The sequence below is a fragment of the Musa acuminata genome, chromosome BXJ2-3 (genome assembly GCF_036884655.1).
Source record: "Musa acuminata AAA Group cultivar baxijiao chromosome BXJ2-3, Cavendish_Baxijiao_AAA, whole genome shotgun sequence".
In the NCBI taxonomy this organism is placed as follows: Eukaryota; Viridiplantae; Streptophyta; class Magnoliopsida; order Zingiberales; family Musaceae; genus Musa; species Musa acuminata.
The window spans coordinates 20,667,887-20,688,127 of record NC_088340.1 but is presented as its reverse complement, the minus strand read 5'-3'; positions in this window follow the sequence as shown (position 1 = coordinate 20,688,127).

Genomic DNA, 20,241 nt, shown 5'->3' with positions numbered 1-20,241 from the left:
CGGAAGTCCGAAGGTTCGTCGGGAATGCTGCCGGAACTAGCCGAGAATAATTAGGGAGCTTGCCGAAGGGTTTTTCGGAAGCTCGCCAGAAGGTTCATTGGAAGTTCGCGGAGCTTGCCGAAGAAGCTCGTTGGAACTCGTCAAGATCAAATCGTGAAGTCTAGGAGCTTGCTGGGAGTCCGCAGAATGGTTTCCGAGAGTTTATTGGAAAACCGTCAGAAGTTCGCCGGAAGCTCACCGGAAGAAGTCTTGACTTACGGACTTTGTAATAGCTTAGAAAATGTCTTTAAATTCATAGTTAGCATGTTACTTAGGGTTAGGATTAGGTGTTAATCCTATAAACCAAGTAGGGGCCAATTGGGCTCTAGTTCGGACTAGTTTGGGCCAATTTTGGAGCCCAACCAGTGAGCTGAAATAGTGTAGGCGGTGGCACCGCTAGATTTGGCGGTGGCACCGCCTAGCACCCGAGAGCCAGGCGGTGGCACCGCCAGCTTCGGGAACCAAAGAGAATTCAAATTTTGGAGCCCAAATTTGAATCCTCTTGAGGCCTATAAATACCCCACAAATCTTAACCGAGATTACAACCTTTTGAAAAGCAATAGTTTGAATTAAGAGCCTTAGAATAGTCTTTGCAAGCCTTGTTTTTCATATTGCTTAAGTGTTCACCTCCTCCCATCTTGTTGAAAAGAATTGTAAGAGTGTGAACCACTTGTAAAGGTTGTAAGAGGGGTATTAGTCCTTCCCCTACAAGAAATTTGCTAGTGGAAGTTGGAAGCCTCTACGAAGAAGGCTTCGCAAGTGGATGTAGGTCATTTTGACCGAACTGTTAGGATCGGAGCGGCACTAAGAGGGGGGGGTGAATTAGTGCAGCGGATTAAAACTTCGATTTTAACAAAATCTTTCGTACGATAAGAACGGAACTTGAAAAGTTTAACTTGAAAGCATATTCTTAAAGTTGCGCAGCAAGGGTAATAAGGAACTAAAGCAGTAAGAAGATTTGCAGTAATATAAATGACAATAATAAAATGCAAACCAGAGATTACGCCGATTTTTAGAGTGGTTCGGTCAAATGACCTACTCCACTTGCGATGCCCCTCTTCGATGAGGCTCCCACCTTCCACTAGCAAATCTCTTGAAATGGAAGGGTAAACACCCCTCTTACAACCTTTTACAAGCAGTTCAACCTCTTACAAATTTTCAATAAGAAAGAAGGAGGAGAACTCTCTAGCAAATTGAAAACAAGACTTGCTAAGACTTTCTAAGACTTTTCTCTCAATCAAAATACTTCTCAAAAGTTGTAACCTCAGCTGAGATTTGAGGGGTATTTATAGGCCTCAAGAGGATTCAAATTTGGGCTCCAAAATTTGAATTCTCTTAGGGTTCCCGGTGCTGGAGGTGCCACCACCCAGCCAGGCGGTGCCACCGCCCAGCGCTCAGGTGCTGGACGGTGCAACCGCCCAGCCAAGGAGGTGTCACCGCCCAGCACTCGGGTGCTGGGCGTTGCCACCGCCTGGCACTCCGATTTCACTGGTTTGGCTTAATTTAAGCCCAAACCATATCTGACTTTGGGCCCAGTTGGCCCCTAACCAGGATATAGGATTATCTCTTAATCCTAATCCTAATTATAAGTGAACTACATAACAAAAACACATCCTAAGCAAGCTTTCAACCGCGAACGTCGAGTCTTGTTTCGGCGAGCTTTCCGACGAGCTTCTTCCGACGGACTCCCATCAAGCTCCCGATCTTGTGATGACTTTAACGAGTAGCCGAGCCTTCTCGGTGATCTCCGTGAACCTCCGACGATTTCTTCGGCGAACTTCCAACACGTTCCCGATTTCTTCTCGGTTGGTTCCGGCAGCATCTCCGGTGATTCTTCGGTCTCTTAAACGTCCATCGAGCTCGACTCCGGTATCCTTGCTTTATGTTTTCTGGTTATCGTAGTTAATCCTGCACACTTAACTCAATAATATGGATTAGATCAATTAACCCACCAATTGATTATATCATCAAAATCTGAGATTCAACAATCTCCCCCTTTTAATGATGACAATCAATTGATGACGGAGTTAAACATAACTCCCCCTATCTATATGCCATATTATGAGAAGATAAAAAGCACTTGAATTCCATCCCATTGGATTCAAGCATAACCCGATAAGTTCTAATCGTAGTACTTATCGTTATTCTCATTAAGCAATAGTAAATGTGAAACTTCGATGAAAATCATAAGTCAAATGATATGGAACAATTTTTACTACGATAGGAGATAAAGATTTTCAACATGAATTTCATGATATCGATGTAAGGCATGCTTTCAATATGATCAATCAATCTTGTGATATTCTCAAGGATTTTGCAAGGCATATAAGACATTCATATCACACAAGCTTTTGCAATTCATATAAGTCATGCTATTAAAATGATACAAGTCATCACTTTTCTCCCCCTTTGTCATCAACAAAAAGAGAATGAAACTTGAAGCACATAATTTATCATACAAAGATTTTATCATTGATCATACATCACTCATTTATATTATTATTGATCATACAAAGATTTTATCATTCAAAATTAAGTATGCTAAAATATTTACGCAGAGTTCATCTTAAAGGAAAATTCAGCATTCATCCATATTATCAAATCTCTGCTTTTTATAAATAACAAAAATTGTAGATGTACAAAGAAGAGATTGGGATAAGAAAAAAAAATTTTAAGTAGTAACTCCAATAAGTCAAGATCATAATTCGAATACAAATCCATTCAAATTCAATTCGTCAACTTGAAACTCATAATCAAGCCATCAAAATCAATTTCGAGATTCAAAATATCATAAAATCATTAATCTTGATCAGATGGAAGCGGTGTTTGACTCAAGATAGGATAAGATAATTTAACAAGTCACCGAGGAACGGAGAGAGAATGAAAAACTTTACGGAAAATCCATTCAAACAAGTTTATTCTTAGAGACAATTTAACATACCTAATTCCCTTCTAATGAATTCAAATTGGTCTTCATTCAAAGCTTTTGTAAATATATCTGCTAATTGATGCTTTGTGTCAATGAATTCTAGAACAACATCATTGTTAAGGACATGATCATGTATGAAATGATGCCTAACGTCGATGTGCTTAGTTCTAGAGTGCTGAATTGGATTTTTAGTAATACATATGGTACTAGTATTATCACATTTTATGGGAATGTTTTTAAAGTGAATTCCATAGTCTTCTAATTATTTTTCATCCAAATGACTTGTGCACAACATGCACTTGCAGCAACGTATTCGGCTTCCGCCGTAGATAGTGCAACTGAATTTTGTTTCTTGGAAGTCCAGGAAACAAGTGTATGTCCTAAAAATTGGCATGTTCCAGATGTACTTTTTCTATCTATCCTGCATCCGCCAAAATCGGCATCTGCATAAGCTATTAGATCAAATTTTTCAGATTTTGGATACCACAATCCTAAATTTGGAGTTCCTTTAAGATACTTAAATATTCTTTTAACACTCTTTAGATGAGATAATTTAGGATTAGATTGAAACCTAGCGCAAAGTCCTACACTAAACATAATATCTGGTCTAGTCGCGATGAGGTAGAGTAGACTACCTATCATTCCCCTATATGTTTTTTGATCGAAATTTTCACTATTTTCATCCATATCTAACTTAGTCGCAGTACTCATAGGGGTGTTTATTGCTTTTGAATTATCCATGTTAAATCGTTTTAACAATTCTAATGTATATTTGGATTGGTTAAGAAATATACCATCACTAAGTTGTTTGATTTGTAATCCTAAAAAGAAAGTCAATTCACCCATTAAACTCATTTCAAATTCATGACTCATACATTTGGCAAATGATTCACATAGTGATTCATCCGAAGAGCCAAAAATAATATCGTCAACATAAATTTGCACAATAAGAAAATTATTTTCGAAATGTTTAATAAACAATGTAGTATCAACCTTGCCTTTGGTAAAATTATTTAAAGTAAGAAAGGAACTAAGCCTTTCATACCAAGCTCTAGGAGCTTGTTTCAAGCCATAGAGAGCTTTAGTCAATTTGAATACATGATTAGGAAGAAGAGAATTTTCAAATCCGGGAGGTTGTTCAACACATACTTCTTCGGAAATAAAACCATTCAAGAAAGCACTTTTGACATCCATTTGAAATAGTTTAAAATTATTACTACTAGCATAGGCAAGGAGCATCCTTATGGCTTCTAATCGAGCCACGGGAGCGAAGGTTTCTTCGTAATCGATACCTTCTTCTTGGTTGAAATCTTTGGCCACTAATCTAGCCTTGTTTCTAACCACGATACCATTTTCGTCTTGCTTGTTTCTAAAGACCCACTTAGTACCTATGACTAAGTGGTCACTTGGTCTAGGAACAAGCTTCCATACCTCATTCCTCTCAAATTGGTTCAATTCTCCTTGCATTGCAATGACCCAAAAATCATCTTTTAAGGCTTCATCAATGCATTTAGGTTCAATTTGAGAAAGGAAAGTGGCGTTAGCACAAAAATTCTTGAAAGAAGAACGAGTTTGAACCCCTTTTGTTGTATCTCCTATAATTAGCTCCTTTGGATGAGCATCTACATACTTCCATTCTTTGGGTAAAGAAATTTCGGAAGAAGATGCATTCAAATGGCTATTTTGAGGAGGGGGTTCGTTTAAATTCAGATTATCAAAACCAAGATCATCATCAAAATCATTTTTCTTTAAATTAGAAATTTCATTAAAAACTACATGAATAGACTCTTCTATTACTAAGGTCCTTTTGTTAAAGACACGAAAGGCCTTAGAAACGGAGGAGTAACCAAGGAAAATGCCTTTATCGGATTTAGCATCAAATTTACCTAGGGCATCCTTTTCATTTAAAATGAAGCATTTACAACCAAAAACTTTAAAATTAGAAATATTTGGTTTTTTGTTATTCCATAATTCATAGGGAGTTTTTGATAGAGATGGTCTTATTAGAACCCTATTCATGATGTAACAAGCCGTATTTACGGCTTCGGCCCAAAAATATTTGGGTAAACTATGTTCATTTAACATAGTTCTTGCCATTTCTTGTAGGTTTCTATTTTTCCTTTCAACTACTCCATTTTGTTGAGGATTTCTTGGAGTTGAGAAGTTGTGATTGTACCCATTAACTTCGCAAAAATTTTGAAAGTCACGGTTTTGGAATTCACCACCGCGATCACTCCGAATTGATGAAATCATGAAGCCTTTTTCGTTTTGAGTGAGTTTACAAAATTTAGAGAAACACTTGAAGCAATCACTTTTGTGAGCTAAGAAATAGGTCCAAGTGTATCTAGAGTAGTCATCCACAATCACAAAAGCATATTTGCTTCCACCTAGACTTGTTGTATCAATTGGTCGAAATAAGTCCAAATGGATCAATTGTAATGGTCTAGTGGTGCTAATTTGATTTTTTGGTTTGAAGCTTATTTTTATTTGTTTGCCTAGTTGACATGCATCGCATACCTTATCCTTAATAAACTTCATATTCGGAATCCCTCGTACTAATTCTTGAGATGAGATTTTAGATATTGTTTTCATGCTTGCATGGCCTAATCTCCTATGCCAAAGCCAAGCATCATCATTTACGGCGGAGAAACACATTTCATTACTTAGTTCATCAAGATTGATGGTATAGACATTATTTTGCTTTAAAGCAATCATAGTCATGTTATGATTTGGTTTTTCAATAATGCACATATTTGATTCAAATCTAACGATATAACCTTTATCGCATAGTTGACTAATACTCAAGAGATTATGTTTCAATCCATCAACTAGTAAAACATCATCAATGGAAAAACTAAATTTGTTACCAATAGTTCCCTTGCCAATGATTTTGCCTTTGTTATTGTCTCCGAAGGTGACGTACCCTTCTTCTTTGCTAGTGAGCATAGAGAAATGAGATGGATCTCCAGTCATATGTCTTGAGCATCCACTATCGAGATACCATCTCTTGCTCCTAGCTTGTGGGTTTATCTACAAAAGAGGAGGATTTTTAGGTACCCATTTGATTTTGGGTGCCTCAAAAATTGACCCACTAACCTTGTTATTTATTTTTGAATCCTTTATAGTTCCTTTAGGAACCCATATTAATTTTTGTGAACTAATTTTCCTAAATGGACATTTGTAGGCAATATGTCCGGATTTGCAACAGAAGTTGCATTTCATATAAGAGGAAACATGTAATGTAGGTCCTTTTATGAAAGTGGTTGGATTTTGATGTAATCCTTTTACAAATCCAATTCCATTTCTATTTGCGATGTGACCCTTGTGTGCAAGGATCATATCTAATCCTTTGCTACCAACCTTAAACTTGTTTAAGGTTTCCTTAAGAAGTAAATTTTTATTTTTTATTGCTTCTAAATGCTCACACTTAGAGCATGGAGGAGTTTGAAGACTATCAAACTTATCTTGTAACAAAGCATGCTCTTTCTTTAAGATACTTAACTTCTTGCTAACAGTTCTACATTCATCAAATAATTCATGAAAAGCGATAGAGAGTTCTTCAAGAGATAAATCTTCATTAAATAAATCACATACCTCTTCTCCTAAAGCCATTAGCGCGTAATGAGCAACTTGCTCGGTGTTGGACTCATCTTCTTCGGACGCGCTTGAATCATCCCATATTGCCTTGAGCGCTTTCTTCTTTGATGTCCTCTTTTTGGCTTGAGGACAATCGTTCTTGTAGTGTCCCGGTTTTTTGCATTCATAGCAAATCACTTGGTCCTTCTTTTGTTCAAATTTATTTTTTACATTATTTTTAAATCTGTTCTTTCTTAAATATTTTTTAAATTTTTGAGTCAAAAGTGCAATGTCATTGTCACTGTCCTCATCACTTGATGTTCCTTTCAAGTGGTCTTCTTGTGATTTGAGTGCCATATCCTTCCTGTTCTTTGGAAGGGGGTTCTCGAGCTCGTCATGAGCTTGACATGTCATTTCGTAGGTCATTAGAGACCCAATGAGTTCTTCAAGAGGGAATGCTTTAAGGTCTTTGGCCTCTTGAATGGCCGTAACTTTTGGATCCCGACTTTTAGGGAGGGATCTTAAGATTTTAGTTACTAGTTCAAAGTTAGTAAAATCTTTACCAAGAGGTTTGAGTCCATTGATGACATCCGTAAACCGGGTGTACATGTCTCCGATGGACTCACTTGGTTTCATTCGGAAAAGTTCGTAAGAGTGCACAAGGATGTTGATTTTGGACTCTTTCACTCGGCTAGTGCCTTCATGAGTGACCTCAAGAGTTCTCCAAATATCAAAAGTCGAATCACACATTGAAACACAATTAAATTCGTTTTTGTCTAATGCACAAAACAAGGCATTCATAGCCTTTGCATTTAAAGCAAAAACCTTCTTCTCCGATTCATTCCATTCGCTCATCGGAAGAGAAGATTTTTGAAATCCATTCTCGACAATAGACCAAAGCTCAAAGTCCATAGAAATGAGGAAGATTCTCATGCGAGTCTTCCAATATGTGTAATCCGACCCATTAAATAAAGGTGGTCGTGCAATAGAATGGCCCTCTTGCATGCCGGAGTAAGCCATCTCTCTTGGGTATTAAACCAAATATGAGAGATAATCTTGCTCTGATACCACTTGTTAGGATCGGGGCGGCACTAAGAGGGGGGGGTGAATTAGTGCAGCGGATTAAAACTTTGATTTTAACAAAATCTTTCGTACGATAAGAACGGAACTTGAAAAGTTTAACTTGAAAGTGTATTCTTAAAGTTGCACAGCAAGGGTAATAAGGAACTAAAGCAGTAAGAAGATTTGCAGTAATGTAAATGACAATAATAAAATGCAAACCAGAGATTACGCCGATTTTTAGAGTGGTTCGGTCAAATGACCTACTCCACTTGCGATGCCCCTCTTCGATGAGGCTCCCACCTTCCACTAGCAAATCTCTTGAAATGGAAGGGTAAACACCCCTCTTACAACCTTTTACAAGCAGTTCAACCTCTTACAAATTTTCAATAAGAAAGAAGGAGGAGAACTCTCTAGCAAATTGAAAACAAGACTTGCTAAGACTTTCTAAGACTTTTCTCTCAATCAAAATACTTCTCAAAAGTTGTAACCTCAGTTGATATTTGAGGGGTATTTATAGGCCTCAAGAGGATTCAAATTTAGGCTCCAAAATTTGAATTCTCTTTGGGTTCCCGGTGCTGGAGGTGCCACCGCCTGGCTAGCGCTCGGGTGCTGGACGGTGCAACCGCCCAGCCAAGGAGGTGTCACCGCCCAGCACTCGGGTGCTGGGCGGTGCCACCGCCTGGCACTCCGATTTCACTGGTTTGGCTTAATTTAAGCCCAAACCATATCTGACTTTGGGCCCAGTTGGCCCTTAACCAGGATATAGGATTATCTCTTAATCCTAATCCTAATTACAAGTGAACTACATAACAAAAACACATCCTAAGCAAGCTTTCAACCGCGAACGTCGAGTCTTGTTTCGGCGAGCTTTCCGACGAGCTTCTTCCGACGGACTCCCATCAAGCTCCCGATCTTGTGATGACTTTAACGAGTAGCCGAGCCTTCTCGGTGATCTCCGTGAACCTCCGACGATTTCTTCGGCGAACTTCCGACACGTTCCCGATTTCTTCTCGGTTGGTTCCGGCAGCATCTCCGGTGATTCTTCAGTCTCTTAAACGTCCATCGAGCTCGACTCCGGTATCCTTGCTTTATGTTTTCTGGTTATCGTAGTTAATCCTGCACACTTAACTCAATAATATGGATTAGATCAATTAACCCACCAATTGATTATATCATCAAAATCCGAGATTCAACACGAACCACTTTAAAAACTGCTGCGTTATCTGGTTTGCATCCTACTCTTGCCATTTACATACTGCAAACTTCTCTACTTAGTTACTACGCTTCCATACGTTTCTAAGTTATCAAGCTTCTAAAATCGGTTTCCATTGATATTGCTTTTCATCGTACGAAAGATTTATCAAAACCGAAGTTTTAATCCGCTGCACTAATTCAACCCCCCTCTTAGTGCCGCTCCGATCCTAACAGTGGAGACCCTACTTGATTGGTCGATGATTTCAAATTAAAACCGACCATAAAAGCCTCAAGTACTTTTTGGAGCGAAAGATATCATCCCCTGAGCAGCAAAAATGGGTAACAAAACTTCTTGGATTTGATTATGAAATAACTTACAAAAAGGGGAAATAGAATGTTCTTACAGATGCGCTTTCGCAGCTACCCGAACAAGTTGAAGTTTCGACTGTTTCACTTCCGACCAGCGACTTTCTTAAGGATATTAAGATGGAATGGCAAGAAGATTCAGAGACTAGTAAGATTATAAAAAAATTGGAGGAAGCACCAAGCCCCATGGCTCATTACAATTGGGACTCAAAAGAATTACACTATAAGGGACGCATTGTGTTTATGATAAATTCTACTTGCATCTTCACGAGCAGATTTTAGAAAAAGTTATTCCATATGCAGGGTACTAAATTGAAAAGGAGTATGACATATCACCCACAAACCGACAGTCAGACGGAAGTTGTAAATAGGTGCTTGGAGACAGCCCAAAGCCACCCACCAAATATGACTACCCAAAGAGAACTTCAGACTAAGCCAAGTGCCATTATTGATTGACGGATCGTGACTTGACGACGATGATCCACTACTGAATTGCTAATACAGTGGGCAAACCTACTAACAGAAGACTCCAGTTGGGAGAACTATGATGACTTGAAGATCAAATTCTCAAAAATCATAAATCGTCAGCCTCGAGGACAAGGCTGATTTGAAGAGGGCAGGTTTGTTAGGACTCTAGCTAGGAGAGTCCTAATTGAGAGGGACATTCATGTAAAACCTGCCTAAGCCAACCCCTATTAAAGAGGTGAAGTGGTCGGCTAGGGTTAGGAAGTTATTTCTTAGAGAAGAATAAGGAGTTGTAAAGGAATAGGAGTCTTGAGTAGGAGTCCTATTAGGAGCTGGTTAGAAGTAGGAGTCTTGAGTATGAGTCCTATTAGGAGTTGGTTAGAAGTAGGAGTCTTAAGTAAGAGTCCTATTATGAGTTAGGGTTTAGAAGCCCTATAAATAGTCATGTATTTCACCTCTTTTCATAAGCAATAGATGAATCTTTTCTGCAGTATTTGAGCAGCAACTTGGAGGGAGGAACCCCTATAGAGTTCCAAGGCCGATCCCCTAAAGAGATCAACCCCAAGTTTAGAATCTGCAAGGGTTCTAACAGCTTTGAAGTCAGATGCACCACAAGAGAAACCTAAGTGTTCGCTTTGGGTTTAAGTCCACACTCAATTAAATAGTTTAGGCTTATAGTTTGGGTTTTTCTTGTTTAATAGATTCAGGTGTTTTATGGCCTAAGAACATCTTCCTAAGGCATTTGTAATAGTCCATCTTTTATAGTAGTGATTTGCTCCTCTTTCGTCCGTAGATGTAAGTCAATTGACCAAACCATGTAAATCTGGTGTTCTTGTCGCTTTTATTTTTTCCTCTTTATTGTCTTTGTTGGATTACCAAAATTACCCTTTGGTAAATTTTCTGGGGCTAGCTCTAATAGGACCCACGGGCAAAGGCGTCGTAGGGCAGCGGCGCTTGCGGCCGCGGTGCTCACGGGCTGAGGCACCGTAGGGTAGCAGCGCCTGCGGCCGCTGCTCCCACGAGGTGACGCGCCGTAGGGTAGTGGCGACAATGGCCGCTACTCCCATGGGCAAAACCCCCGTAGGGGCGACCGCCCGGCCAAGTAGCATCGCCTATGGTCGCTACCTCGCGGGTAGAACCGCCCGCGGGGGCAACGCTACCCACGGGGGTGCCCACCTACAACGGCGGCACCCTGGCCCCATTGCACATGCCACCGCCGGTAGGGTAGCAACGATAGCAGTAGTAGTGAAGAGGGAGAGGGGTTTTGGGTTTTGGGCAAAACGATAATTTTACCCCTCGAAATTTGAGAAATTTTAGTTTCTGTCTTTTGTCCAAATTATGAAAATACCCCTAGGAATTCAAAAATTCCCTACATATCCCTGATTTCAAAAAATATTAATTAATTAAAATTTTTAGTTGATTATTATTTTTTTTATTTTCTAGTAGTCTTACATGATAATGATTTATACATGTGATGTTTGATGTTTGGACAGACGATCATAGGGCATGGAGATGCAACGTTGCACGCATAGATCTTAATGTGAATGATTAGGCCTACTGTCTTGGGCTTAATCACATTAGGTTGTGGTCCATGATCATCTGGTGTGATTGCTTATACATATACTATATATATTTGCATGCGATGTAGATATATATTAAATATCTGCAAGGTACTCTTTGCAGTTCCTCTTCTAGTGCCCATCTTTACCACCGTGGAAGCACTGGTTTTTGTCCTTTACTAGGTATTTCTTAGCAACCTTTGCTTTACCTAGTCTGCCCTTGCCCTTTCCCTTCTTAAGGGACCTTTCTGCTTTCCTTTTCTTTCTGGTCTCACTAGTGTAGAGAACTGGCTTCTCTTTCTTAATAGTACTTTCTACCTCCCTCAACGTATTGAGGAGCTTTGGGAGAGTCACCTCAAGCTTGTTCATATTAAAATTTATTATGAACTGTGAAAAGGAATTTGGTAGGGACTGAAGCATAATGTCCACACACAAGTTATCCTCTAAGACCATTCCTAGACCTGTGAGTTTCTCTATCCACTCAATCATCTTTAGGACATGGTTCTGAACTGGTGTCCCCTTAGTCATCCTAGCGCGGAAGAGGCTCTTGGATATCTCATATCGCTGAGTCCTTCCCTGTTCCTCAAACAATTTGCGAACATGTAGGAGAATGGATCTGGCATCCATCTTTTCATGTTGACTCTGTAACTCAGGAGTCATAGAGCCCAACATATAGCACTGAGCAAGAGTGGAGTCATCAATATACTTCACGTAGCGAGTGATCTCATCCTCGCTTGCCTCTTCTTCGGGCGTAGGCATCACTGTATCAAGGACGTACATGATTTTCTCCATCGTGAGAACAATTCTAAAGTTACGGAGCCAATCTGTATAATTTGGACTAGTGAGGCGGGTTGACATCAAGTATGCCACGTAAGGGATTTGAAAGCGACATTTTCTGAAAATAAAAATGTAGCAGAAATGAATAACATGCAGATTTTGTAAGAAATAAACTATCAAGATATGGAGTTCTATCTTAATATGCTCCCACTATTTTACTAATGAATCACGCGATACCCTCAGCACGTGAAACGGAAGTCTCCAGCAGACTTCTAATAGGGATCAGGATCCAATCAGCGTGTTAGGACTCTATCTTGGAGAGTTCTAATTGAGAGGGACATTCATGTAAAACTGTTAGGACTCTAGCTAGGAGAGTCCTAATTGAGAGGGACATTCTGTTAGGACTCTAGCTAGGAGAGTCCTAACTGAGAGGGGCATTCATGTAGGAGGTGTTTTCTTAGAGAAGAATTAGGAGTTGTAAGGGAATAGGAGTCTTGACTAGGAGTCCTACTAGGAGTTGGTTAGAAGTAAGAGTCTTAAGTAGGAGTCCTATTAGGAGTTAGGGTTTAGAAGCCCTATAAATAGCCATGTATTCCTTCTCTTTTCATAAGCAATAGATGAATCTTTTCTGCAGCCTTTGAGCAGCAACTTGGAGGGAGGAACCCCTGTAGAGTTCCAAGGAGGTCGATCCCCTAAAGAGATCAACCCCAAGTTTAGAATCTATAAGGGTTCTAACACCTAGAATCAGAGCAGCGTTCTTGGCATCTTGCTGCCGTTCCATTGCCATCCATTAGCCCTCCACAACCACCCAAAGCAATTCCCACAATTGCTTAAAAGATCGTCGCCGAATTCCGCCATCATCTCCACCACCACGGATCACCTTTTGATCTCCCCGTGAATTGCAACAGCATATACTATGGCATCTGAGGAGGTAATCAATACTAAATTCGAAGACTTCGAGACACGAATGGAGGATAAGATTCGGACGCTCTTTACCGAACTCAGATTGGGCCGACCACTAAGCATGAAGAAATCACATCAAGGAGAGAGCTATGCCCAATCGCACCAAACCCAAAGATATGACTTCCAAGAGATGGGAAGCTCTATTACTGACCCCAACTATCTATGCATGAGAGTGGACTTCCCTAGATGGGAAGAAGAAGACTCGATTGGTTGGATCTCACGCGCGGAGCGATATTTTCAGTACCACAAAACCACGAATGCATCTATGGTGAAAATTACAGCTATACATCTTGAAGGGGATGCTATACAGTGGTTTGACTGGTTTGAACATACTTATGGAGTCCTTTCATGGCAACAATTCAAAGAAGGACTGCTGATCCGCTTCAGACCAACCGATTACGAGAATATTGATGGACAACTAGCAAAGATCCGACAAACTTCCACCATTCAGGAGTACCAAACTAGGTTTGAAAGGTTATCTAATCAAACTCATGATTGGTCTCAAAAACAGCTATTGAGGACCTTCATTGAGGGCTTGAAGCCGGAGATCCGAAGAGAAGTTAAAGCGCGACAACCGTATACGCTTATGGCAGCCATCTCTTTCGCACGACATCAAGAGGAGCAATTGAACCATGAAGCTCGGAGGACTGGGGTCTCTCCTCAACCAGTAATATTGAAGCTCTCAACCCCCCCTACTATTGACTAAGTCCCTACACCAAAGAGGTTAACAAGAGAAGAGCTTCGGGAGCGATATGCGAAGGGGTTATGTTGGCATTATGACGAGCCGTGGAGCCGTGAGCATCGCTGTAGTAAAGGGGGACTTCTTATGATTGAACTGATAGAAGAAGAGGTCATTGTGTTAGGATCGGAGCGGCACTAAGAGGGGGGGGGTGAATTAGTGCAGCGGAATAAAACTTCGATTTCAACAAAATCTTTCGTACGATAAGAACGGAACTTGAAAAGTTTAACTTGAAAGCGTATTCTTAAAGTTGCGCAGCAAGGGTAATAAGGAACTAAAGCAGTAAGAAGATTTGCAGTAATGTAAATGACAATAATAAAATGCAAACCAGAGATTACGCCGATTTTTAGAGTGGTTCGGTCAAATGACCTACTCCACTTGCGATGCCCCTCTTCGATGAGGCTCCCACCTTCCACTAGCAAATCTCTTGAAATGGAAGGGTAAACACCCCTCTTACAACCTTTTACAAGCAGCTCAACCTCTTACCAATTTTCAATAAGAAAGGAGGAGGAGAACTCTCTAGCAAATTGAAAACAAGACTTGCTAAGACTTTCTAAGACTTTTCTCTCAATCAAAATGCTTCTCAAAAGTTGTTACCTCAACTGAGATTTGAGGGGTATTTATAGGCCTTAAGAGGATTCAAATTTTGGGCTCCAAAATTTGAATTCTCTTAGGGTTCCCGGTGCTGGAGGTGCCACCGCCCAGCGCTCGGGTGCTGGACGGTGCAACCGCCCAGCCAAGGAGGTGTCACTGCCCAGCTCTCGGGTGCTGGGCGGTGCCACCGCCCAGCCAGGCGGTGCCACCGCCTGGCACTCCGATTTCATTGGTTTGGCTTAATTTAAGCCCAAACCATATCTGACTTTGGGCCCAGTTGGCCCCTAACCAGGATATAGGATTATCTCTTAATCCTAATCCTAATTACAAGTGAACTACATAACAAAAACACATCCTAAGCAAGCTTTCAACCGCGAACGTCGAGTCTTGTTTCGGCGAGCTTCTTCCGACGAACTCCCATCAAGCTCCCGATCTTGTGATGACTTTAACGAGTAGCCGAGCCTTCTCGGTGATCTCCGTGAACCTCCGACGATCTCTTCGGCGAACTTCCGAAAATTCCGATAGGTTCCCGATTTCTTCTCGGTTGGTTCCGGCAGCATCTCCGACGATTCTTCGGACTCTTAAACGTCCATCGATCTTGACTCCGGTATTCTTGCTTTGTGTTTTCTGGTTATCGTAGTTAATCCTGCACACTTAACTCAATAATATGGATTAGATCAATTAACCCATCAATTGATTTCATCATCAAAATCCGAGATTCAACACATTGAACATCCAAAAGAGAGCCTTGAACATGAAGAAGAAGATGCAGAAGAAGAGCCACAACCGACCAAAGTTACAGTACATACACTAGTTGGCTACTCAATCCCACAAACGATGAAAGTTGGAGGCCTTCTCAAAAAACAACCGATCACTGTTCTCATCAACACGGGCAGCACTAATAACTTCCTAAACAGTAAGGTTGCTGTCTATATGAACTTACCTATTGAGAATTGCAGCAGATTTGTCGTTAAGGTCGCCAACGGACGGATTTTGAAGTGTGATCATAGGTGCCCGCAGGTGAAACTGTTGTTGCAGGACCAAGAGATAATTGCATATTTCTTCCTCCTCCCTCTTGATGATCATGAGGCCATACTCAGAATTAAATGGTTGATGACATTAGGTGATATTTCTTGAAATTTTATGCAACTAATTATAAAATTTTACAGTAAGGAGAAACAAATGATACTGCACGGGAAACGTGAGGGCGACGTAACGACGATTTGCACACAACAAATGGAGAAGGTTTTGCATAAAGCATGCAGCAGCTTTTTGGTACAACTTGAGCAACAAACTAAGGGAGAGCTGACAAAATTTGAAGATCCAAATCTACTTCCTTTGCTTGCTGAATTTTCAGATATATTTGATGAACCGCGCAACCTACCTCTTACCCGTCGGCATGATCATTGTATAATGATTCTTCCAGGAAAATCTCCAGCAAATGCTCAGCCATATCAATATCCACATCTCTAGAAGGATGAAATAGAAAGGATTGTAAAAGAGATGCTCAAAACAGGAGTTATTCGGCCATGTTGCAGCCCCTACTCTTCATCGGTGCTCCTCATACAAAAGAAGGATGGAATATGGCGATTATGTGTTGATTACCAAGCTCTCAATGGCATAACCATCAAGGATAAATACCCTATTCTAGTAGTAGATGAGTTGCTAAGGGAGCACAAATCTTCACAAAGCTGGACCTTCGATCCGGGTATCATCAAATACAAGTATGCGAAGAAGACATACCGAAAACCACCTTTTGAACACACAACAACCACTATGAATTTTTGCTTTATTCATAAGAAGGTGGAATATCTTGGGCATATCATATTAGGGGAAGGTGTGGCAGTAGACCCCTTCAAAATTGGAGCAATGCAAAACTGGCTGACCCCAAGGAACATAAAATTGCTACATGACTTTCTGGGTTTAACAGGCTACTACTGTAAGTTCGTGAAAAACTATGGAGAGATCAGTGCACCACTTACTTCTTTACTGAAAATAGATGTCTTCCAATGGTTGGACAGAGCCTCCGCAGCCTTCGATAAACTTAAGGCAGCCATGATGACGATGCTAGTGCTAACACTACCAGATTTCAACCGACCCTTCATTATTGAGGCCGACGCATCTGGAGTCGGAATTGGAGCCATTCTCATGCAAGATGGTCGACCACTCATATACACTAGCAAGGCATTATCTCCCTCCCATCAAAATAAGTCAACATATGATAAGGAGATGCTCGCCATTGTGCGCGCAGCAACGAGGTGGAGACCCTACTTGATTAGCCGACGATTTCAAATTAAAACCGACTATAAAAGCCTCAAGTACTTTTTGGAGCGAAAATTATCAACCCCTGAGCAGAAAAAAAGGGTAATAAAACTTCTTGTATTTGATTATGAAATAACTTACAAAAAGGGGAAAGAGAATATTTTTGCAGATACGCTTTCGCAGCTACCCGAGCAAGTTGAAGTTTCGGTCGTTTCACTTCCGACCAGCGACTTTCTTAAGGATATTAAGATGGAATGGCAGGAAGATTCAGAGACTAGTAAGATTATAAAAAAATTAGAGGAAGCACCAAGCCCCATGGCTCATTACAATTGGGACTCAAAAGAATTACACTATAAGGGACGCATTGTGCTTACGATAAATTCTACTTGCATCTTCACGAGCAGATTTTGGACAAAGTTATTCCATATGTAGGGTACTAAATTGAAAAGAAGTATGACATATCACCCACAAACCGACGGCCAGACGAAAGTTTTAAATAGGTGCTTGGAGACAGCCCAAAGCCACCCACCAAATATGACTACCCAAAGAGAACTCCAGACCCAGCCAAGTGCCATTATTGAGCGACGGATCGTGACTCGATGACGATGACCCACTAATGAAGTGCTAATATAGTGGGCGAACCTAACAATAGAAGATGCCACTTGGGAAAACTATGATGACTTGAAGATCAAATTCCCAGAATTCACGAATCATCAGCCTCGAGGACAAGACTGATTTGAAGAGGGTGGGTCTATTAGGACTCTAGCTTGGAGAGTCCTAATTGAGAGGGACATTCATGTAAAACTGTTAGGACTCTAGCTAGGAGAGTCCTAATTGAGAGGGACATTCTGTTAGGACTCTAGCTAGGAGAGTCCTAATTGAGATGGGCATTCATGTAGGAGGTGTTTTCTTAGAGAAGAATTAGGAATTGTACGGGAATTGGAGTCTTGACTAGGAGTCCTACTAGGGGTTGGTTAGAAGTAAGAGTCTTAAGTAGGAGTCCTATTAGGAGTTAGGGTTTAGAAGCCCTATAAATAGCCATGTATTCCTTCTCTTTTCATAAGCAATAGATGAATCTTTTCTGCAGCCTTTGAGCAGCAAATTGGAGGGAGGAACCCCTGTAGAGTTCCAAGGAGGCCGATCCCCTAAAGAGATCAACCCTAAGTTTAGAATCTGTAAGGGTTCTAACACAGCGTCTTAGTATAACCTCGAGGGACTCGACCAATCACACTAAGCATAAAAGGTAGGCAACTCTTGCCGATCATAACTTGTGATTCCCATCCTGTTCAGCCTCTGAATCATCATGGTCTCAAGGGACTCAACCAACCATGATGCTCGGTTAAGTCAACACCTTCGTTACAAGATGAGTCTGATTTGATGATATACCCTCGAGGGACTCGACCAAGCATACCATGTTCTCAGGTCACCGGTGACATCTCTATGTCGTAAGTAAGATAGCGAATCGCGATATAGGTGAGTCTCGAGGGACTCGACCAACTCAACCTACACCGGGAATTAGTTCCTACTTATAACGATGGAAGGCCACGTGGGTCAATCTAATTGCCTCACGTTTACTGACTTAATATTATCGAGAGAGATGTTTCTATGATTTGGTCTCCTAATATGACATATCACACATATACGTATTTAATATATATTTACATCACATGAAAATATATATAAATATCTAGTATATGTATAAGCAATCACACCAGATGATCATGGACCACAACCTAATGTGATTAGGCCCAAGCCAGTAGGCCTAATCACTCATATCAAAATCTATGTTTGCAACGGTGCACCTCCATGCCCTGTGATCGTCCATCTCGTCCTCGTCGATTCCGTCGACATCTCGATGCATCTTCATGGATCGCGATCGTCCGTCTCGTGGGTCCCGGTATCGCATCCACGCTCCCGCTACGCCTACTCATGTGATTACAACTTAATCATAAGCATGCAGGCCCAACAATAAACAAGAAATATAATGGAGGCTCGTAGACCCCAATAATAATAATCACAAGTACACACATCATACGGTCCGTGATCATCCATACACACATCATACATCACATGTATAAATAATCATCATCATGTAGGACGACCAGATAATAATAAAAATAATAATCAACTAAACTTTTTTATTAATTAGTATTTTATGAAATCAGGGACATATAGGAAATTTCTTAATTCCTAGGGGTATTTTTATAATTTAGACAAAAGACAAAATTTTGAATTTCTCAAATTTTGAGGGATAAAACTGTCTTTTGCTCAGAAAATTTCTCAAAATTTTGAATTTCACAAATTTTGAGGGATAATTCCTCCCCTGCTACTGTTGCTGATGCCGCCTCCGCCACCCTACCGGCGATAGGCTGTGCGGCGGAGGGCGGGGTCACTACCCTCGCCTGCAGGCGGCACGCCTGCTGGCGACGTTGCCCCTGTAGCTGGGCGCCCCCACGGGCGCCCCTGTGGGCGTCGTCCCATCCACGGACGGTTATGCCCGCGAGGCATTGCCCTCGAGCGGTGCTACCTCACCAAGCGACCGCCCCTGCTAGGTTTTTGCCCAAGGGAGCAACGGCCACAGGCGTCGCTGCCCTGCGGTGCGTCACCACGCGAGAGCAGCAGCCGTAGTGATAGAACCCTTGCAGATTCTAAACTTGGGGTTGACCTCTTTAGGGGATCGGCCTCCTTGGAACTCTATAGGGGTTTCACCCTCCAAGTTGCTGCTCAAAGGCTACAGAAAAGATTCATCTATTGCTTAAGAAAAGAGAAGGAATACATGACAATTTATAGGGCTTCTAAACCCTAACTCCTAATATGACTCCTACTTAAGACTTTTACTTCTAACCAACTCCTAATAGGACTCCTACTCAAGACTCTTATTCCCTTACAACTCTTAATTCTTCTCTAAGAAAAAACCTCCTACATGAATGTCCCTCTCAATTAGGACTCTCCTAGCTAGAGTCCTAACAGATCCGCCCTCTTCAAATCAGCCTTGTCCTCAAGGCTGAGATTCCATGAACTTAGGGAACCGGGTCTTCAGCTCTTCATATGGTTCCCATGTGGCGTCTTCAAGTAGTAAATTATTCCAATGCCCTAGTACTTCAGTAGAGGGACATCGGCGACACATCACGATCCTACGATCGAGGATGGCTTGTGGTTGAGTTTGAATATCTCCATCCTCAGTGGTGTTGGTGTTAGGACTCTAGCTTGGAGAGTCCTAATTGAGAGGGACATTCATGTAAAACTGTTAGGACTCTAGCTAGGAGAGTCCTAATTGAGAGGGGCATTCATGTAGGAGGTATTTTCTTAGAGAAGAATTAGGAGTTGTAAGGGAATAGGAGTCTTGACTAGGAGTCCTACTAGGAGTTGGTTAGAAGTAAGAGTCTTAAGTAGGAGTCCTATTAGGAGTTAGGGTTTAGAAGCCCTATAAATAGCCATGTATTCCTTCTCTTTTCATAAGCAATAGATGAATCTTTTCTGCAGCCTTTGAGCAGCAACTTGGAGGGAGGAACCCCTATAGAGTTCCAAGGAGGCCGATCCCCTAAAGAGATCAACCCCAAGTTTAGAATCTGCAAGGGTTCTAACACCTGGTATCAGAGCAGCATTCTTGGCATCTCGCTGCCCTTCCATTGCCATCCATCAGCCCTCTACAACCTCCCAAAGCAATTCCCACAATTTTTTAAAAGATCATCGCCGAATTCCGCCATCATCTCCAC